At 37.4% G+C, this 23,802-nt stretch overlaps 1 pseudogene; it reads left to right on the top strand.

Annotated features, from left to right (window-relative positions):
• LOC132513100 (uncharacterized) overlaps positions 1-23,802 on the top strand; it is a 152,324-nt pseudogene that overhangs the window by 2,663 nt on the left and 125,859 nt on the right.

Genomic DNA, 23,802 nt, shown 5'->3' with positions numbered 1-23,802 from the left:
TTTATTTGGAGATTGGAGATTAAGTATTGTTAAAGAGATGTGTATAGTTTTTAAGATTACGTGGGATGGACTTGTGATGGATAATTTATGTGTCAGCTGGACTGGCCATGGGTTGCCGAGATTAAATATTATTTCTGGGTGAGTCTGTGACAGTGTTCCTGGATGGGATTAACATTTGAATCAATGGACTCAGTAAAGTAGACTGCCCACCAAAAGTGGATGGGATCATACAATCTGCTGAGGGTTTGAATAGAACAAAAGGCAAAAAAAGAAGGAATAGAGTTGAGATTCCACATATAAACCCTCACATTTAGAGTCAATTCGTTTTCAACAAGGTTGTCAATAATATTCAATGGGAAAAAGAATAGTGTTTTGAGCAAAGAGTGCTGGGAAAACTTAATAATATACCTTCAAAATAATGCAGTTGGACTACCTACGCCACACAATATAGACAAAAAAACTCAAACTGAAGAAAACACTTAAGCTTTAAGAGGTTAAATTTAAAAACTCTTAGAAGGAAAACATAACTGAAATATGCACTATTGTGCATTAGCCAGTTTTCTTAGATACAACACCCAAAGTACAAACAACAAAAGAAAAAAAAATAGGTTAAGAAGCTTTATCAAAATTAAAGCCTTTGTGCCTTAAAGAATAAACTAAAGAAATATAGAAAACAGCTCGGAGAATGGGAGAAAATATTTGCAAATCATTTAACAGATAAAGGAAGTTTATTTTTTAATTTTGTTTTAACATCTTTATTGGGGCATAATTGCTCTACAATGGTGTGTTAGTTTCTGCTTTATAACAAAGTGAATCAGTTATACATACACATATGTTCCCGTATCTTTTCCCTCTTGCATCTCCCTCCCTCCCACCCTCCCTATCCCACCCTTCCAGGCGGTCACAAAGCACAGAGCTGATCTCCCTGTTCTATGCGGCTGCTTCCCATTAGCTATCTACCTTACGTTTGTTAGTGTGTATATGTCCATGCCTCTCTCTCGCCCTGTCACAGCTCACCCTTCTCCCTCCACGTATCCTCAAGTCCGTTCTCTAGTAGGTCTGTGTCTTTATTCCTGTCTCACCCCTAGGTTCTTCATGACACTTTTTTCCCTTACATTCCATATATATGTGTTAGTACACGGTATTTGTCTTTCTCTTTTTGACTTACTTCACTCTGTATGACAGAATCTAGGTCTATCCACTTCATTACAAATAGCTCAATTTCGTTTCTTTTTATGGCTAAGTAATGTTCCATTGTATATATGTGCCACATCTTCCTTATCCATTCATCCGATGATGGACACTTAGGTTGTTTCCATCTCTGGGCTATTGTAAATAGAGCTGCAATGAACATTTTGGTACATGACTATTTATGAATTATGGATTTCTCAGGATATATGCCCAGTAGTGTGATTGCTAGGTCATGTGGCAGTTCTATTTGTAGTTTTTTAAGGACTCTCCATACTGTTGTCCATAGTGGCGGTACCAATTCATATTCCCACCAGCAGTGCAAGAGTGTTCCCTTTTCTCCACACCCTCTACAGCATTTATTGTTTCTAGATTTTTTGAAGCTGGCCATTCTGACTGGTGTGAGATGATACCTCATTGTAGTTTTTTTTGTTGTTGTTGTTTTGTGGTACGTGGGCCTCTCACTGTTTTGGCCTCTCCCGTTGCGGAGCAGAGGCTCTGGATGCACAGGATCAGCAGCCATGGCTCACGGGCCCAGCCGCTCCGCGGCATGTGGGATCTTCCCGGACCGGGGCACGAACACGTGTCCCCTGCATCAGGAGGCGGACACTCAACCACTGCGCCACCAGGGAAGCCCCCTCATTGTAGTTTTGATTTGCATTTCTCTAATGATTAATGAAGTTGAGCATTTTTTCATGTGTTTGTTGGCAGTCTGTATATCTTCTTTGGAGAAATTTCTATTTAGGTCTTCTGCCCATTTTTGGATTGGATTGTTTGTTTTTTTGTTATTGAGCTGCATGAGCTGCTTGTAAATTTTGGAAATAAATCCTTTGTCAGTTGCTTCATTTGCAAATATTTTCTCCCATTCAGAGGGTTGTCCTTTGGTCTTGCTTATGGTTTTCTTTGCTGTGCAAAAGCTTTGACGTTTCATTAGGTCCCATTTGTTCATTTTTGGTTTTATTCCCATTTCTCTAGGAGGTGGGTCAAAAAGGATCTTGCTGTGATTTATGTCATAGAGTGTTCTGCCTATGTTTTCCTCTAAGAGTTTGATAGTTTCTGGCCTTATATTTAGGTCTTTAATCCATTTTGAGCTTATTTTTGTGTATGGTGTTACGGAGTGATCTAATCTCATACTTTAACCTGCACCTGTCCAGTTTTCCCAGCACCACTTATTGAAGAGGCTGTCCTTCCTCCACTGTACATTCCTACCTCCTTTATCAAAGATAAGTTGATCATATGTGCATGGGTTTATCTCTGGGCTTTCTATCCTGTTCCATTGATCTATGTTTCTGTTTTTGTGCCAGTACCATATTGTCTTGATTACTGTAGCTTTGTAGTATAGTCTGAAGTCCAGGAGCCTGATTCCTCCAGCTCCGTTTGCTGTTCTCCAGATTGCTTTTGCTATTCGGGATCTTTTGTGTTTCCATACAAATTGTGAAATTTTTTGTTCTAGTTCTGTGAAAAATGCCAGTGGTAGTTTGATAGGGATTGCATTGAATATGTAGATTGCTTTGGGTGGTAGAGTCATTTTCACAATGTTGATTCTTCCAATCCAAGAACATGGTATATCTCTCCATCTATTTGTATCATTTTTTAATTCTTTCATCAGTGTCATAATTTTCTGCATACAGGTCTTTTGTCTCCTTAGGTAGGTTTATTCCTACATGTTTTATCTTTTTTGTTGCAATGGTAAATGGGAGTGTTTTCTTGATTTCACTTTCAGATTTTTCATCATTAGTGTATAGGAATGCCAGAGATTTCTATGCATTAATTTTGTATCCTGCAACTTTACCAAATTCATTGATTAGTTCTAGTAGTTTTCTGGTAGCACCTTTCGGATTCTCTATGTATAGTATCATGTCATCTGCAAACAGTGAAAGCTTTATTTCTTCTTTTCTGATTTGGATTCCTTTTATTTCCTTTACTTCTCTGATTGCTGTGGCTAAAACTTCTAAAACTATGTTGAATAAGAGCTGTGAGAGTGGGCAGCCTTCTCTTGTTTCTGATCTTAGTGGAAATGTTTTCAGTTTTTCACCATTGAGGATTATGTTGGCTGTAGGTTTGTCATATATGGCCTTTATTATGTTGAGGAAAGTTCACTCTATGCCTACTTTCTGCAGGGTTTTTATCATAAATGGGTGTTGAATTTTGCTGAAAGCCTTCTCTGCATCTATTGAGATGATCATATGTTTTTTTTCCTTCAGTTTGTTAATATGGTTTTTCACATTGATTGATTTACGTATATTGAAGAATCCTTGCATTCCTGGAATAAAGCCCACTTGATCATGATGTATGATCCTTTTAATGTGCTGTTGGATTCTGTTTGCTAGTATTTTGTTGAGGATTTTTGTATCTATGTTCATCAGTGATATCGGACTGTAGTTATCTTTCTTTGTGACATACTTGTCTGCTTTTGGTATCAGGGTGATCATGGCCTCGTAGAATGAGTTTGGGAGTGTTCTGCCCTCTGCTATATTTTGGAAGAGTTTGAGAAGAAGAGGTGTTAGCTCTTCTCTAAATGTTTGGTAGAATTTGCCTGTGAAGCCATCTGGTCTTGTGCTTTTGTTTGTTGGAAGATTTTTATCACAGTTTCAATTTCAGTGCTTGTGATTCTTCTGTTCATATTTTCTATTTCTTCCTGATTCAGTCTTGGCAGGTTGTGCATTTCTAAGAATTTGTCCATTTCTTCCAGATTGTCCATTTTATTGGAATAGAGTTGTTTGTAGTAATCTCTCATGGTCCTTTGTATTTCTGCAGTGTCAGTTGTTACTTCTCCTTTTGGATTTCTAATTCTACTGATTTGAATCTTCTCCCTTATTTTCCTGATGAGTCTGGCTAATGGTTTTTCAATTTTTTTATCTTCTCAAAGATTCAGTTTTTAGTTTTTTTCATCTTTGCTATTGTTTCCTTCATTTCTTCATCGTTTATTTCTGATCTGATTTTTATGATTTCTTTCCTTTGCTAACTTTGTGGTTTTTTGGTTCTTCTTTCTCTAATTGCTTTAGGTGCAAGGTTAGGTTTTTTACTCAAGATGTTTCCTGTTTCTTAAGGTGGGCTTATATTGCTATAAACTTGCCTCTTAGAACTGCTTTTGCTGCATCCCATAGTTTTTGGGTCATCATGTCTCCATTGTCATTTGTTTCTAGGTATTTTTTTTATGTCTTCTTTGACTTCTTCAGTGACCACTTCATTATTAATTAGTGTATTGTTTAGCCTCCATGTTTTGTATTTTTTACAGATGCTTTCATGTAATTGATATCTAGTTTAATAGCATTGTGGTTGGAAAAGATACTTGATACAATGTCCATTTTCTTAAATTTACCAACGCTTGATTTGTGATGCGAGATATGATCTATCCTGGAGAATGCTCCATGGGCACTTGAGAAAAATGTGTATTTTTTTTGTTTTTGGATGGAATGTCCTATAAATATTAATTAAGTCCATCTTGTTTAATATATCATTTAAAGCTTGTGTTTCCTTACTTATTTTCATTTTGGATGATCTGTCCATTATTGAAAGTGGGGTGTTAAAGTCTCATACTACGAATGTGTTACTGTTGATTTCCCCTTTTTTGGCTGTTAGTATTTGCCTTATGTATTGAGGTGCTCCTATGTTGGGTGAATAAATATTTACAATTGTTATATCTTCTTCTTGGATCGATCCCTTGATCATTAGGTAGGGCCCTTCTTTGTCTCTTTAAATAGTCTTTATTTTAAAGTCTATTTTGTCTGATATGAGAATTGCTACATCAGCTTTCTTTTGGTTTCCATTTGCATGGAATACCTTTTTCCATCCCCTCACTTTCAGTCAGTATTTGTCTCTAGGTCTGAAGTGGGTCTCTTGTAGACAGCATATATAAGGGTCTTGTTTTTGTATCCATTCAGCCAATCCGTGTCTTTTGGTGGGAGCATTTAGTCCATTTACATTTAAGGTAATTATCGATATGTATTTTCCTATTCCCATTTTCTAAATTGTTTTAAGGTCGTTATTGTAGGTCTTTTCCTTCTCTTGTGTTTCTTGCCTAGAGAAGTTCCTTTAGCATTTGTTTTCAAGCTGGTTTGGTAGTGCTGAACTCTCTCAGCTTTTGCTTGTCTGTAAAGGTTTTAATTTCTCCATCAAATCTGAATGAGATCCTTGCTGGGTAGAGTAATCTTGGTTGCAGGTTTTTCTCCTTCATCACTTTAAATATGTCCTGTCACTCGCTTCTGGCTTACAGAGTTTCTGCTCAAAGATCAGCTGTTAACCTTATGGGGATTCCCCTGTGTGTTATTTGTTTTTTTTTTCCCTTGCTGATTTTAATATGCTTTTTTTTGTATTTAATTTTTTACAGTGATTAATATGTGTCTTGGTGTATTTCTCTTTGGATTTATCCTGTATGGGGCTCTCTGTGCTTCCTGGACTTGATTAACTATTTCCTTTCCCATATTAGGGAAGTTTTCAACTATAAGCTCTTCAAATATTTTCTCAGTCACTTTCCTTTTCTCTTCTTCTTCTGGAACCCCTATAATTCGAATGTTCGTGTGTTTAATTTTGTCCCAGAGGTCTCTGAGACTGTCCTCAGTTCTTTTCATTCTTTTTTCTTTTTTCTGCTCTTCAGTAATTATTTCCACTACTTTATCTTCCAGGTCACTTATCCATTCTTCTGCCTCAGTTATTCTGCTATTGATCCAATCTAGAGTATTTTTCATTTCATTTATTGTGTTGTTCATCATTGTTTCACCTTTAGTTCTTCTAGGTCCTTGTTAAATGTTTCTTGCATTTTCTCTATTTCCAAGATTTTCGATCATCTTTACTATCATTATTCTGAATTCTTTTTCTGGTAGACTGCCTATTTCCTCTTCGTTTGTTAGTTCTGGTCCATTTTTATCTTGCTCCTTCATCTGCGGTGTGTTTTTCTGTCTTCTCATTTTGCTTATCTTATTGTGTTTGGGGTCTCCTTTTTGCAGGCTGCAGGTTCGTAGTTCCCGTTGTTTTTGGTGTCTGTCCCCAGGGACTCAAGTTGGTTCAGTGGGTTGTGTAGGCTTCTTGGTGGAGGGGACTAGTGCCTGTGTTCTGGTGGATAAGCCTGGATCTTTTCTTTCTGGTGGGAAGTTCCATGTCTGGTGTTGTGTTTTAGGGTGTCTGTGTACTTATTATGATTTTAGGCAGCCTCTGTGCTAATGGGTGGGGTTGTGTTCCTGTTTTGCTAGTTGTTTGGCATAGGGTGTCCAGCACTGTAGCTTGCTGGTCGTTGAGTGAAGCTCAGTGCTGTCATTGAGATGGAGATCTCTGGGAGATTTTTGCCATTTGATATTATGTGGAACTGGGAGGTCTCTTGTTGATCAGTGTCCTGAAGTTGGCTCTCCCACCTCAGAGGCACAGCACTGACTCCTGGCTGGAGCACCAAGAGCCTTTCATCCACATGGCTCACAATAAAACAGGGAAAAGTAGAGAGAAAGAATTAGTAGAAGTAGGAAGAAAGAAAGAAAGAAAGAAAGGAAGGAAGGAAGGAAGGAAGAAAGAAAGAAAGAATAAATGAAGAAATGAAGGAAAGAAAGGAGGGGAGATGGAGGGAGGAAGGAAGGAAGGAGGGAAGGAAAGAAAATGAAAGAAAGAAAGAAGATAATGTAAAATAAAGTAAAATATAATAAAGTTATTAAATTAAAAAATTATTAAGAAAATAATTTAGAAAAACAAACAAACCAAAAAACAAAAACGGACCAATAGAACCTTAGGACAAAGTGTGGTAGTAAAGCTATACAGACATCATCTCATACAGAAGCATACACATACACACTCACAAAAAGTGGAAAAGGGGAAAAAATCATAAATCTTGCTCTCAAAGTCTACCTCCTCAATTTGGGATGATTTGCTGTCTATCCATGTGTTCCACAGATGCAGGGTACATCAAGTTGATTGTGGAACTTTAATCCACTGCTTCTGAGGCTGCTGGGAGAGATTTCCCTTTCTCTTCTTTGTTCTCACAGCTCCCTGGGGCTCAGCTTTGGATTTGGCCCCACCTCTGCATGGAGGTCACCAGAGGGCATCTGTTTTTCGCTCAGACAGGACGGGGTTAAAGGATCGCTGATTCGGGGGCTCTGGCTCACTCAGGCCGGGGAGGAGTGAGGGTCACGGATTGCGGGGCGAGGCTGCGGCGGCAGAGGCCGGCGTGACGTTGCACCAGCCTGAGGCTCACTGTGCGCTCTCCCGGGGAAGTTGTCCTTGGATCCCGGGAACCTGGCCGTGGCAGTCTCCCTGGAAGGGAGCTGTGGATAGTGACCTGTGCTCGCACACAGGCTTTTTGGTGGCAGCAACAGCAGCCTTAGAGTCTCCTGACCGTCTCTTGGGTCTGTGCTTTTAGCCGCGGCTTGCGCCTGTCTCTGGAGCTCCTTTAAGCAGTGCTCTTAATCTCCTCTGCTTGCCCACCAGGAAACAAATAGGGAAGAAAAAGTCTCTTGCCTCTTCGGCAGCTCCAGACATTTTCCCGGACTCCCTGCTGGCTAGCCGTGGTGCACTAACCCCTTCAGGCTGTGTTCACGCCACCAACCCCAGTCCTCTCCCTGTGCTCCGACCAAAGCCCGAGCCTCATCTCGCTGCCCCGCCCGCCCCGGCGGGTGAGCAGACAAGCCTCTTGGGTGGTGAGTGCTGGTCGGCACCGCTCCTCTATGCGGGAATCTCCCCACTTTTCCCTCTGCACCCCAGTTGCTGCGCTCTCCTCCGCAGCTCCGAAACTGCCCCCTCCACCACCCACAGTCTCCACCCGCGAAGGGACTTCCTAGTGTGTGGAGACCTTTCCTCCTTCACAGCTCCCTCCCATTGGTGCAGGTCCCATCCCTATTCTTTTGTCTCTGTTTATTCTTTTTTCTTTTGCCCTACCCAGGTACGTGGGGAGTTTCTTGCCTTTTGGGAGGTCTGAGGTCTTCTGCCAGCCTTCAGTAGGTGTTCTGTAGGAGTTGTTCCACGTGTAGATGTATTTCTGGTGTATCTGTGGGGAGGAAGGTGATCTCTGTGTCTTAGTCTTCCGCCATCTTCCCCTCGTCCCGATAAAGTACTTTTATGTAGAATATATAAACAATACTTACAACTCACTAATAAAATACTAAATAACCCAATTAAAATAAGGCAAAGGATATGAATAGATCCTTTTTCACAGAATGTGTAGAAATGGACAATAGTCACATGGAAATATGCTCAGCATCATTAGATTTTGAAGATGTGTTGCACACTCTTTGAAAATACTAAATACCATTGAATTGAATACTTTAAAGGGTACATTGTGTGGTATGTGAAATATGTCTAAACAAAGCTGTAAAAAAAGTGAATGAGGGGCTTCCCTGGTGGCGCAGTGGTTGGGAGTCCGCCTGCCGATGCGGCGGACATGGGTTCGTGCCCCGGTCCGGGAAGATCCCACATGCCACGGAGTGGCTGGGCCCGTGAGCCATGGCCGCTGGGCCTGCGCGTCCGGAGCCTGTGCTCCGCAACGGGAGAGGCCACAGCGGTGAGAGGCCCGCGTACCGCAAAAAAAAAAAAAAAAAAAAAAAAAAAAAGTGAATGAGAAGAAATTTGCCTTTTGAAAGAATTCTGGGATAATCTGTGTCAGGTGTCATTCCCTCCACATTGGAGATAGGAAGCAGAGCCCATATTATTTCAATATTTAAAGAAGAGCAATAAGATAACCCAGTAAGTGGAGATTTTATTAGGAGAGTGTGAGCCTGGAAAAACTTAGTGATATTAGGCTGGCCTAAAAGAATTACACCTAAAATCAGAGCTTTAGGATATCATTAATGACACAATTTGATATCTCATAGTATTTTAAATTGAACTCTAATTATGCTGAGATAAGGGGAATCAGGTACAGTGCTATGTTCACCGTCACCCTAAATACTGTGCCAAAGTTTTCCACCCTCATCGCCTTACTCATGGGACACTTCTGCCTTTAAGGGTGAAAGACAGAGAAATACCAAAGCTGTATTTTCCAATTGTGCAAAAATAAATTAGGAATAAACAACTCCTGGTATATAGTACAATAAGCTAAACTTTTGAGAACTTCTTTTTCATCACACTCCTAATGATGAAACTTCATGTGACCTCTTTCAGTTTTAAGCTAACCTTCAGTAAGGATTTTACCGATCATTTGGTGAGGGGGAATTAGCTCAAGTTGTAATAATCTCCATTACAATTCATATCAATTCTTTCTGAAGCTATAGAATTGCACGGTCTTCCCCTCATAGGTAAGCCTGAGTTAAATTCTGCTGCCCGGACTTCCCTGGTGGCACAGTGGTTGAGAGTCCACCTGCCGATGCAGGGGACACGGGTTCGTGCCCCAGTCTGAGAAGATCCCACATGCCGCGGGGCAGCTGGGCCCGTGAGCCATGGCTGCTGAGCCTGCGCGTCCGGAGCCTGTGCTCCACAACGGGAGAGGCCACAACAGTGAGAGGCCCACATACTGCAAAAACAAATAAACAAACAAACAAAAATTCTGCTGCCCATATAACCAGAATTATGTTTGAAAATAGAACCACTTCAAACTTTCTCTTCATACAGCATCCAACCTATATCTGGGATCTTGTTTTAGTAATAAGTACAAGCAGCTATTATTGTACGATCACCATCATTACCAGACTAACATTCTTGGATCATCCTCCTATGATGTCAACAAAAGCAATTTTCCAGTGCAGACTATGAGTGTTTCTGTCTCCTTATAGAGGCATTTTAATTTAAACAAGATTAACAGGTAGTAAGACAAGAAGATAGAATAAGAGTAGGGTCCTCTTCTGTGAGTATGTGATCTAATAGCCTCTTGGACTGTGTCCTTGTCATTTTGTTTGATGATGGAATATTTAGTAGCCCTGCAAAGCCAACTGAGATTTTAGGGTATTTATATAAAGAAAACTAATGAAAGAAAACAATCATGTTTTATACTTAAAACCACATTCCCTGCAAGAGTTCTGTCTGCTCATCTAGGTTATTAATTAGATAAAATATTGCTAGTTATTTTGTCTCAGTAATGACTGTGGTGGGAATAGAGCACAAGTTGAGATTTTCAATTAACATTCTTCACAAAGGAAAACATTTTAAAATGTAGTGTATTCAAACAAATAATTTAATTTTCTTAATTTCCAGCTTATTTTTTAATTATCTAAATCCAACAACCAAAAATGAAAATCATGTTAGGACTGAATACCAACTAGTTGGTATTTCATTAGTTTACTAAAGCCACTTTACTAAATAAAAGATTTAAATTGTGAATAAATGATAAATTTTCATTATTTTTAAATTGATCATCTTCTTAGATAATCTCTGTACACTTAGTGATAAATGGGGTAATTTAGTGTCAAAAAATAATACAATAGACATTCATTTCTGGGTTGCATTTATTTTCATGGATAATAATTATTTCAAATGGAAAATAAAGAGCACTCACTCTCCACTCTTCCAGGGCTGTATCCTAAACAGAAAGATTTTATTTAAATAATAGTGTAGATGAGTAGAACTGTCACAATGGGGCTTTCAGGTAGTATAAAATTTAAACAGCAGACAGGGCTGAAAGTAAAAATTACCTTGCAGAAAATATACTACCACCTGTCAAGTGCCCATATTTCTAACTAAATTTTATCACATTTGTTGTACTACATGCTTCTCTAAGTTTGAAATTTGCATGGTAGTTTCTTTTAAATCACAGTCTCATTTATTGATCAAGTTGAAATCATTCAAATGGAACATTGGAAAGCATTCAGATGTGAAACTGAAAACTCTCATTATTTTCCAGAATAAGAGCTGTCTCCCTTTCCAGGCAGAGGTTCAGAAAATGCTTTTATCTTAACTGGTGTATTAAAGTGCTAATTTTTTTTTTTAATAATAAAAGTTAATCTAGCATTTTATTTTTATTATTTTTTTAACATCCTTATTGGGGTATAATTGCTTTACAATGGTGTGTTAGTTTCTGCTTTATAACAAAGTGAATCAGTTATACATATACATATGTTCCCATATCTTTTCCCTCTTGTGTCTCCCTCCCTCCCACCCTCCCTATCCCACCCCTCCAGGTGGTCACAAAGCACCGAGCTGATCTCCCTGCCCTATGCGGCTGCCCCCCACCAGCTATCTACCTTACGTTTGGTAGTGTATATATGTCCATGCCTCTCTCTCGCTTTGTCACAGCTCACCCTTCCCCCTCCCCATATCCTCAAGTCCGTTCTCTAGTAGGTCTTTGTCTTTATTCCTGTCTTACCCCTAGGTTCTTCATGACATTTTTTTCCTTAAATTCCATATATATGTGTTAGCATACAGTATTTGTCTTTCTCTTTCTGACTTACTTCACTCTGTATGACAGACTCTAGGTCTATCCACTTCATTACAAATAGCTCAATTTCGTTTCTTTTTATGGCTGAGTAATATTCCATTGTATATATATGCCACATTCTGACATCCTGTGCTGGAAAGCATGCTCTGCCCTATAAGTGAGAAAAAAAAAAACAGCCTTTAAGCTGGAAAACAATCTCAAAATTACTCAATACTGAGTTAGTGAAAGGCAGTGAAAATATCATGAGCAGTATTTAAAGTGCTTTATCCAGATCTGTGTTTACCACCTATCTCTGCAGATGCATATGTTAGAACATATTCTCTATTCTGTCTGCATTTTTCAATATAACTTCTATTGTGCCATTTCCTCTCTTTAATACCATAGACAAATCAATCAGGTTAATTTTCCACTAATAACTTAAAAACACAACAAATCACAAGAACATTCATGTGTTGCTGCTTACTCCAAAGGTCAATGATATTCTCCTGCTTTTTCCTCTCTAGTATGAGATGCTAAATTCATTGTTTCCCAGTACAAATTCACAGTCATTACAATGAGGTATCCTACACTAGTGATAATCCATTTACTATCATTAATTTCTGTGTTTGTTTCTAAGTGGTTTGGCATTTCAGTTAATTTTTATTTTTTTGAGGACTCTTTCAGAGGTTACCATCTTGCCTCAAAAATTTACTTTCCCAAAATCATGCTCAGGATGAGAAATTCCTCTTCATTTCAATTAAGTAATGAATGTCTGGAACTCAAAAAATTCCACAAGAAAAATCCTAAAATAGAAAATAATTAAACATCAATGACAGGTTGCTTTGTTCATGTTAAATTATGAATGGTTCAAGAAAGCTTGTGTGGTAAATATTAACATGTGAATTCCCTAGGAACTATGAATATCACTATAATCAAGGATGCTCATATCATTGCCCAGAGAGAGTAGAAGGAACTTGAGGAACCATCTAGTAGAACAGCAGTCCCCAACATTTTTGGCACCAGGGACAAGTTTCATGGAAGACAATTTTTCCATGTGGGGGAGGGGAGGATAGTTCAGACAGTAATGTGAGCAATGGGGAGCAATGGGGAGCATCAGATAAAGCTTTGTTCACTCACCTGCCACTCACCTCCTGCTGTGCGGCCCAGTTCCTAACAGGCTGTGGACTGGTAGCGGTCTGTGGCTTGGGGGTTGGGGACCCTTGTAGTAGAAGACAAAATTCAGCCTGTTCTTTCCAACCACTGCCCCTTTGTCCAATCTCCTTCTCCAGCCCAAGCATATGCTAGCTACAACTATCTATTTAGTTCTGCTTGATGTCAAAATTTCAAAAGGAAGATAGCCTATGTTTTCTAAATCACATACTAAGAATTACTCAGACAGCATACTGATTCCAAATGGTTCTTCTTTTTCTAACAGGATAAAAGAAAGTTTCTCTTTTTACATATGCATTTCTCTTTTTACATCTTTCAAATAAATTAACAAGGAGACAGACAGAGGTCATACTCTTTAAAGTATATTCTGACAGTCATGACCAAGTAAGAAACTGTTTTTAACTTAGAAGACACCAGATGAAAATGTGCAAAATGTAATTCCCTTTCTAAAAAAATTGGAAATCAAAGAAAATTTTTTCAGATTTTTTTCCAATTTGAGAAGGTCAAATTTTAGAATTGAGTTTGAAAAACTCTGTTTCTGTATAAACTACTCAGAAAGAACTTTCTTAAAGATTCATGCTACATGTAAATTTACTTGTTGTTGTGTTGTAAGTGTTTATTGTGGTAAAATATACATAATTTACCCTTTTAACCATTTATAATTGTGACATTATATTCACAATGTTATGAAACCATTATTATTATTCACTTCCAGAAATTCTTTATCATCCCAAGCAGAAACTCTGCATCTATTAAACAATTACTCTTCATTCCCCCTATTTCTATACTATGGTAATCTCTATTCTACTTTTTGTCTTTATGAATTTGTCTATTCTGAGGATTTCATATAGCTGTAATCATATAATGTTTTTCTCTTCTGTCTGGGTTATTTAACTTAGAATATTTTTTCAGAGTTCATCCATGTGGTAGCATGCCTCAGCTTGTAAAGGTTGGATAATATTTCACTGTATGTGTGTGTGCACGTGTGTGTGTGTGTATAATTCTATTTTTGGTTGTCATGAATAATGCTGATAAGAACATTGGTTTACAAGTACCAGTTTTAGTACTCGCTTTCAATGTTTGGGGTATATAGCTAGAAGTGGAATTGCTCTTACAATTTAGGTTTTACATCCATTTTGAGTTAATTTTTGTGTGTGGTATGGGGAAGGGGTCCAACTTAGTTGTTATACGAGCATGCTTTCATATTAACCAATGCACTTAATTACTTTTTTATAGGAGACAGTATTTTAGGACATGTCTATTTCATTCGTAGAAAGGATGCTTCTTCCTCAGGACTTGTGCTTGCTCTTAGCTTTTAAAATTAATTCCCTTATTTATGTAAATTTCAATAATACAGAAAATTTCAGAGGAAAATTTGATAAAATATGTGAACCTATCAATAAGCTCTAGACCATCTTAATATTTTGACATTTTCTCAGAGTGTTTCCAGAAAATAATTCAATAATAATATATTTCAAGTTTGATATGTACCTCTGCCCAATGCCATTTTTTCTCCCTGTTGGTAAATACTATACTGATTTATGAAAACGTTTTGTTACATATGCAGTATCCATAAATAAGACATATCAATTTTGCATGCTTAAACTGTGTATAATGATATAAATGATATCATATTTCATGTCTCTTTCTGTAATTTGCCCTTTTCACAGAGAATTAGGCTTTGAGAGTTACCTACATTGCTGCATGTAGTTTTGTATAGTGATCAAATGCATAAATGAGCTAAAGCTCATGTAATCAAATGAATAAATGAGCTAAAGTTTATGTAAAGTTTATGTATTTAAAAGATACTTACTTAATGTGTTTCAATTTTATTCTTCCTGAAGTACAACTTTTAATTGATATTTCAGTGAAGGTGTGTTAGTTGTAAAATCTCTCAGTTTTTTCTGTATTGTCTTATTTCACCCAGAATTTTGAATGTTATTTTAGCTGAATATAGAATTTTCAATTAACAATTATTTTTCTCATTCTTTGAGATATTATTTTACTGTAATCTTGGTCTATTGTAGTTGTTAACTAAAGATTTTTGCCAATTGAATAATTTCCATATAGGTAATCTATCTTTTTAAATATTTTGGTTCTAAGATTTTCTCTATATTTACATGCTCTGCAGTTTCATTAGAAACTGTGTAAGTATAGAACTCAAGATGGTGGAGTAGAAGGACATGAGCTCACACCATTCTTATGAAAACACCAAGATCACAACTAACTGTTGAACAACTATTGACAAAAAAATTCTGGAATCTACCAAAAAAGATACCCTACAACCAAAGACAAAGAAGAAGCCACAACAAGATGGTAGGAGGTCACAGTCATGATAAAATCAAATCCCATTCCCACTGGGTGGGTGACCGACAAACTGGAAAACAATTATACCACAGAAGTTCTCCCACAGGGGTGAAAGTTCTGAGTCCCACATCAGACTTCCCAGCCTGGGGGCCTGGCAACAAGAGGAAGAGTCCTGAGATAATCTGGCTTTGAAGGCCAGCAGGCTTTGATCACAGGGCTTCCACAGGACTGGGGGAAATAGAAACTCCACTCTTGGAGGGTGCATACAAAGTCTCATGTGCACCAGGACCCAGGGGAAAAAAAGCAGTGACCCCCATAAAAGACTGGACCAGACATACCTGTTACTATTGGAAGGTTTCCTGAAGAGGCAGGGTGTGGCTCTCACTCACTGCAGGGACAAAGACACTGACAGCAGCAATTCTGGGAAGTACTCATTGGCGTGAGCCCTCCTGGAGGCTGCCATTACCCCACCAAACAACCTGTAGGCTCCACTGCTATGTCGCCTGAGGCCAAACAACTAACAGTGTGGGAAAACAGCCCCACCCATCAGGAGAAAAGTGGCATAAAGACTCCCTGAGCACAGCCCTGCCCACCAGAGGGACAAGCCCCAGCCCCACCCACCACCGAGCAGGAATGAGCCCCTCCCATCAGGAAGCCTGTCCAAGTCTTTTAGACAGCCTCATCCACCAGAGGGCACACAGCAGAAGCAAGAACTACAGTCTTGCAGCCTGCAGAACAGAAACCACAATCACAGAATATTAGTCAAAAACAGATGGCAGAGGAAAATATCCCAGATGAAGGGACAAGATGAAATCCCAGAAGAACAACTAAGTGAAATGGAGATAGCCAACCTATTAAAAAAAGAATTTAGAATAATGATAGTGAAGATGATCTAAGATCTTGGAGAAAGAATGGAGGCAAGGATCAAGAAGATGCAAGAAAACTTTAACAAAGACCTAGAAGAACTAAAGATACAAACAAACAGAGATGAACAATACAATAACTGAAATGAAAAATATACTAGAAGGAATCAATAGCAGAATAAGTGAGGCAGAAGAACAGATAAGTTACCTGGAAGGCAGAATGGTGGAAATCACTGCCACAGAACAGAGTAAAGAAAAAAGAATGAAAATAAATGAAGACAGTCTAAGAGACCTCTGGGACAAGAGTAAATGCACTAACATTTGCATTACAGGGTTCCCAGAAGAAGATGAGAGAGAGAGTAAGGACCTGAGAAAATATTTGAACATATAATAGCTGAGAATTTTTCTAAAATGGGAAAGGAAACAGTTACCCAAGTTCAGGAAGCACAGAGAGCCCCAGGCAGGATAAACCCAAGGAGGAACATGCTGAGACACATAGTAATCAAACTGACAAAAATTAAAGGCAAAATAAATATTAAAAGCAACAGGGAAAAATGACAAGTAACATACAAGGGAACTCCCATAATGTTATCAGCTGATTTCTCAGCAGAAACTCTGAAGGCCAGAAGGGAGAGGCAGAATATATTTAAAGTGATGAATGGAAAGAACCTGCAACCAAGAATACTCTATCCAGCAAGGCTCTCATTCAGATATGATGGAGAAATCAAAAGCTTTACCGACAAGCAAAAGCTAAGAGAATTCAGCTCCACCAGACCAGCTTTGCACCAAATGCTAGAAGAACTTCTCTAAGTGGGAAAGAGACCAGGAACTAAAAACAATCTTGTTTATATATAGTCTGATATATCAAAACCTCATGGGAAAGCAAACCCAAAAACTACAGTTTAAACACACACACAAAAAAAGAAAAAGCAACACAAACACAGCACTAAAGGTGGTCATCAAAACACAAGAGAACAAAAGAGGAAGGGAAGAAAAACGAGCTACAAAAATAAACCTCAAACAACTAAGAAAATGGAAAGAGGAACATACATATTGATAATTACCTTAAATGTAAATGGATTAAATGCTCCAGCCAAAAGACATAGACTGAATGAATGGATACAAGAGCAGGACCCATATATATGCTGTCTACAAGAGACCCACTTCAGACCTAGGAACACATACAGACTAAAAGTGAGGGGATGGAAAAAGGTATTGCATGCAAATGGAAAGAAAAATAAAGCTGGAGTAACAATACTCATATCAGGCAAAATAGACTTTAAAATAAAGACTGTTATAAGAGACAAAGAAGGACACTACATAATGATCAAGGGATCAAGCCAAGAAGAAGATATAACAATTGTATATGTTTGTTGTGGCAAACATAGGAGTACTTCAATATATAAAGAAATACTAACAGTCATAAAGGGAGAAAATGTCAGTAACACCACAGTAGTGGGGGACTTTAAACCCCACTTTTACCAATGGAGAGATCAGCAAGACAGAAAATCAAAACGTAAACACTAGCCTTAAATGACACATTAGATTAAATGGACTTAATTGATATTTACAGAGCATTCCATCCAAAAGCAGCACAATACACATTCTTCTCATGTGCACATGGAACATTCTCCAGGATTCACCACATGCTGGGCCACAAAGTGAGCCTTGGTAAACTTAAGAAAATTGAAATTGTATCAAGCATCTTTTGTGACAACAATGGTATGAGATTAGAAATAAACTACAAGAAAAAAACTGTAAAAAAAACCCACAAAAAAAGTGGAGGCGAAACAATATGCTACTAAACAACCAATGGATCACAGAAGAAATCAAAGAGGAAATAAAAAGAAAACCTAGAGACAAATAAAAATGAAAGCACAGCAATCTAAAACCTATGGGATGCAGCAAAAGCAGCTCTAAGAGGGAAGTTTATAGCAGTACAATCTTATTTCAGGAAACAAAAAGAATCTCAAATAAACAACCTAATCTTACACCTAAAGCAACTAGAGAAAGAAGAACAAACAAAACCTAAAGTTAGTACAAGGAAATAAATCATAAAGATCAGAGCAGAAATAAATGAAATAGAGACAAAGAAACCAATAACAAAGATCAATGAAACTAAAAGCTAGTTCTTTGAGAAGATAAACAAAATTGATAAACTTTTAGCCAGACTCATCAAGCAAAAAAGGGTGAGGACTCAATTCAATAAAATTAGAAATGAAAAAGGAGAAGTCACAATGGACACCACAGAAATATAAAGGATCATAAGAGACTACTACAAGCAACTGTATGCTAATAAAACAGACAACTTGGAAGAAATGGACAAATTCCTAGAAAGGTACAATCTCCTAAGACTGAAATAGGAGGAAATAGATAATATGAAAAGACAAATCACAAGTACTGAAATTGAAACTGTGATTTAAAAACTCCCAACAAACAAAAGTCCAGGACCAAATGGCTTCACAGGCAAAGTTAAACTGTCACTGTTTGCAGGTGATGATGCTATACATTGAAAATCCTAAAGATGCTACCAGAAAACTACTAGAGTACATCAATGAATTTGGTAAAGTTGCAGGATACAAAATTAATACACATAAATTTGTTTCATTTCTGTACACTATCAAAGAAAGATCAGAAAGAGAATTTTTTTAAAAAAATCCATTTATCATTGCATTTAAAACAATATAATACCTAGGAATAAACTAACTAAGGAGGCAAAAGACCTGTACTCAGAAAACTATAAGATAATGATGAAAGAAATCAAAGAGGACACAGATGGAAAAATATACAATGTTTTTGGATTGGAAGAATCGATATTGTCAAAATGACTATGCTACCCAAGGCAAATACAGATCCAATGCAATCCCTATCAAATTACTAATGGCATTTTTCACCGAACTAGAACCAAAAAATCTTAAAATTTTTATGGAGACACAAATGACCCTGAATAAGCAAAAAAAATCTTGAGAAAGAAAAATGGAGGTGGAGAAATCATGCTCCCTGGCTTCAGACTATACTACAAGAGCTACAGTAATCAAAACTTTATGGTGGGGGCTTCCCTGGTGGCGCAGCGGTTGAAAGTCCGCCTGCCAATGCAGGGGACATGGGTTCGTGCCCCAGTCCAGGAAGATACCACATGCTATGGAGCCGCTAGGCCCGTGACCCATGGTTGCTGAGCCTGTATGTCTGGAGCCTGTGCTCCACAACGGGAGAGGCCACAACAGTGAGAGGCCCGTGTACCGCAAAAAAAAAAAAAAAAAAACAAAAAAAACACAAAAACTTTATGGTACTGCCACAAAAATAGAAATATAGATCAATGGAATAGGATAGAAAGCCCAGAAATAAACTCAAGCACCTATGTTCAATTAATCTATGACAATGGAGGTAAGACTATACAATGGAGAAAAAAAACAGTCTCTTCAATAAATGGTGCTGGGAAAACTGGACATCTACATGCAAAGAAATGGAATTAGAACCCCATACACAGAAATAAACTCAAAATGAATTAAAGACCTAAAAGTAAGACCAGACATTATAAAACTCTTAGAGGAAAACATAGGCAAAATACTGTTTGATATAAATTGCAGCATATATCTTTTCTGATCTGTCTCCCAGAGGAATGGAAATAAAAACAAAAATAAACCAATGGGACCCAGTTAAACTTGAAATCGTTTGCACAGCAAAGAAAACATAAACAAAATGAAAAGACAACCCCCAGGATGGGAGGAAATACTTACAAATGGTGAGACCAACAAGGAATTGGTCTCCAAAATTTATAAACAGCTCATGGGGCTTAATATCATAAAAACAAACAACCCAATCAAAAATGGGCAGAACACCTAAATAGACATTTCTCCAAAGAAGACAACAGATGGCCAAGAGGCACATGAAAAGATGTTCAACATCACTAATAATTAGAGAAATTCAATTCAAAATTACAATGAGATATTACCTCACACCAGTCAGAATGGCTATCATCAAAAAATCCACAAACAAGAAATGCTGGAGAGGGTGTGAATGCTCATACACTATTGGTGGGAATGTAAATTGTTACAGCCACTGTGGAGAACAGTATGGAGGTTCCTTAGAAAACTAAAAATAGAGCTACCGTATGATCCTACAATCCCTCTTGTGGGCATATATCTGGAGAAAAACATGGTTCAAAAAGGATACCTGCACCCCAATGTTCATTTCAGCACTGTTTACAATAGCCAAGACATGAAAGCAACCTAAATGTCCATCAGCAGATGAATGGATAAAGAAGACATGGTACATATATACAATAGAATATTACTTAGTCATTAAAAAGAATGAAATAATGCCATTTGCAGCAACATGGATGGACCTGAAGATTGTCATACTAAGTGAAAGAAGTCAGAGAAAGAAAATATATGATATTGCTTCTATGCAGAATCTTTAAAAATGATACAAATGAACTTATTTATAAAACTGAAACAGATTCACAGGCTTAGAGAACAAATTTACGGTTATGAGGGGGTAAGTGTGGGGGAAGGGATAGATAATGAGTTTAGGGTTGACATGTACACACTGCTATATTTAAAATGTATAACCAACAAGGACCTAATATATAGCACAGGGAACTCTGCTCAATATTATGTAACAACCTAAAGGGGAAGAGAATTTGAAGAATACATACATGTCTATGTATAACTGCATCACCTTGCTTTACTCCTGAAACTAACACAACACTGTTAACCACCTATACTCCAATATAAAATGAAAAGTTAAAAAATAAGAAATTGTGTAAGTATAAATTCTACTTTATTTATGTTGTCTGGAAATGATTGGTTATTTTCATAAAATCTGGAGAGCTATTAATCATTATGTCTTCAAATGTTGCCTGTCCTCCACTATCTACGTTCTCTCTTACTGAATTTCCCATAAAACATATTCTGGAAATTTTCTATCCATACCTGATGTTTATAAAGTGTCATATTCAATTATTTAACCCCTTTTGAGTTGATTTTTCTATATGGTATAAAATACGTGTTCAATTCCATTCTTTTACATGTGGATATGTGGTTTTTCGTAACACCATTTGTTGAAAAGAATATCTTTTCCCCATCGTGTATTCTTGGCACCTTTGACGAAAATCAGTTGATTGATTGCATGGATTAATTTCTGGACTGTCTATTCTGTTCCATTCATCTATATGTCTACCGTAATACCAGAACTATACTGTTTTTCTTTTTTTGCTTTTTGTTTTCTGTTTTTCATGTTTAGACAGTATTCTTTAATTAATTTCTTTTTTTTAAACATCTTTATTGGAGAATAACTGCTTTACAATGGTGTGTTAGTTTCTGCTTTATAAAAAAGTGAATCAGCTATACATACACATATGTGAACATATCTCTTCCCTCTTGCATTTCCCTCCCACACACCCTCCCAATCCCACCCCTCTAAGGGGTCAAAAAGCACAGAGCTGATCTCCCTGTGCTATGTGACTGCTTCCAACTAGCTATTTTACGTTAGGTAGTATATATATGTCCATGCCACTCTCTCACATTGTACCACGTTACTATTCCCCTTCCCCATATGCTCAAATCCATTCTCTAGTAAGTCTGTATCTTTATTCCCATCTTGCCCCAGGTTCTTCATGACCATTTTATTTATTATTTTTTATTTTTTTCGATTCTATATATGTATGTTAGCACACGGTATTTGTTTTTCTATTTCTAACATACTTCACTCTGTAAGACAGTCTCTAAGTCTATCACGTCACTACAAATAACTAATTTTGTTTCTTTTTATGGCTGAGTAATATTCCATTGTACATATGTGCCACATCTTCTTTATCCATTCATCTGTTGATGGACTCTTAGGTTGCTTCCATGTCCTGTCTATTGTAAATAGAGCTGCAATGAATATTTTGGTATATAACTCTTTTTGAATTATGGTTTTCTCAGGTAATATGCCCAGTAAAGGAATTGCTGGGTCGTATGGTAGTTCTATTTTTATTTTTAAGGAATCTCCTTACTGTTCTCCATAGTGGCTGTATCAAGTTACATTCCCACCAACAGTGCAAGAGGGTTCCCTTTTCTCCACACCCTCTCCAACATTTACTGGTTGTAGATTTTTTGGGGATGGCCGTTCTGACTAGTGTGAGATGATATCTCACTGTAGTTTTGATTTGTATTTCTCTAATGATTTATGATGTTCAGCATTCCTTCATGTGCTTGTTGGCAATTGGTATATCTTCTTTGGAGAAATGTCTATTTAGGTCTTCTGCCCATTTTGGATTGGGTTGTTTGTTTTTCTGATATTGAGCTGCATGAGCTGCTTGTAAATTTTGGAGATTAATCCTTTGTCAGTTGCTTTTTCTGCAAATATTTTCTCGCATTCTGAGGGTTGCCTTTTGGACTTGTTTCTGGTTTCCTTTGCTGTGCAAAAGCTTTTAAGTTTCATTAGGTCCCATTTGTTTATTTTTGTTTTTATTTCCATTTCTTTAGGAGGTGGGTCAAAAAGGATCTTGCTGTGATTTATGTCATAGAGTGTTCTTCCTATGTTTAACTCTAAAAGTTTGATAGTGTCTGGCCTTACATTTACATCTTTAATCCATTTTGACTTTATTTTTGTGTATGGTGTTAGGGAGTGTTCTAATTTCATTCTTTTACATGTAGTGGTCCAGTTTTCCCAGCAAAAATTTTTGAAGAGGGTGTCTTTGCTCCACTGTATATTCTTACCTCCTTTATCAAAGGTAAGGTAACCATATGAGTGTGGGTTTATCTCTGGGCTTTCTATCCTGTTCCATTGATCTATATTTCTGTTTTTGTGCCAGCACCATACTGTCTTGATTACTGTAGCTTTGTAGTACAGTCTGAAGAGAGGGAGCCTGATTCCTCCAGCTCCGTTTTTCTTCCTCAAGATTGCTTTGGCTATTCAGGGTCTTTTTTGTTTCTATACAAATTGTGAAAATTTTTGTTCTAGTTCTGTGAAAAATACCACTGGCAGTTTGATAGAGATTGCATTGAATCTGTAGATTGCTTTGGGTAGTAGAGTCATTTTCACAATGTTGATTCTTCCAATCGAAGAACATGGTATATCTCTCCATCTATTTGTATCATCTTTAATTTCTTTCATCAGTGTCTTATAATTTTCTGAAAACAGGTCTTTTGTCTCCTTAGGTAGGTTTCTTCCCAGGTATTTTATTATTTTTGTTGCAGTGGTAAATGGGAGTGTTGTCTTAAATTCACTTTCATATTTTTCATCAGTAGTGTATAGGAATGCAAGAGATTTCTGTGCATTAATTTTGTATCCTGCTACTTTACCAAATTCATTGATTAGCTCTAGTAGTTTATTGTTAGCATCTTTAGGACTTTCTATGTATAGTATCGTGTCATCTGCAAACACTGACAGCTTTACTTCTTTTCTGATTTGGATTCCTTTTATTTCTTTTTCTTCTCTGATTTCTGTGGCTAAAACTTCCAAAGCTATCTTGAATAATAGTGGTGAGAGTGGGAAACCTTGCCTTCTTTCTGAACTTAGTGGAAATGTTTTCAGTTTTTCACCATTGAGGATGATGTTGGCGGTGGGTTTGTCATATATGGCTTTTATTATGTTGAGGAAATTTCCCTCTATGCCACCTTTCTGGAGGGTTTTTATCCTAAATGGGTGTTGAATTTTGTCAAAAGCTTTCTCTGCATCTATTGAGAAGATCATATAATTTTTCTCCTTCAATTTTTTAATATGGTGTATCACATTGATTGATTTGCGTATATTGAAGAATCCTTGCATTCCTGGGATAAACTACACTTGATTATGGTGTATGACCCTTTTAATGTGCTGTTGGATTCTGTTTGTTAGTATTTTGTTGAGGATTTTTGCATCTATGTTAATCAGTGATATTGGCCTGTAGTTTTCTTTCTTTGTGACATCCTTGTCTGGTTTTGGTATCAGGGTGATGGTGGCCTCATAGAATGACTTTGGGAATGTTCCTCACTCTGCTATATTATGGAAGAGTTTGAGAAGGAAAGGTGTTAGTGCTTCTCTAAA

Source organism: Lagenorhynchus albirostris, chromosome X (genome assembly GCF_949774975.1).
Source record: "Lagenorhynchus albirostris chromosome X, mLagAlb1.1, whole genome shotgun sequence".
NCBI lineage: Eukaryota > Metazoa > Chordata > Mammalia > Artiodactyla > Delphinidae > Lagenorhynchus > Lagenorhynchus albirostris.
Note: the sequence above shows the minus strand (reverse complement) of the source record. Positions and strands in the feature narration are given on the sequence as shown.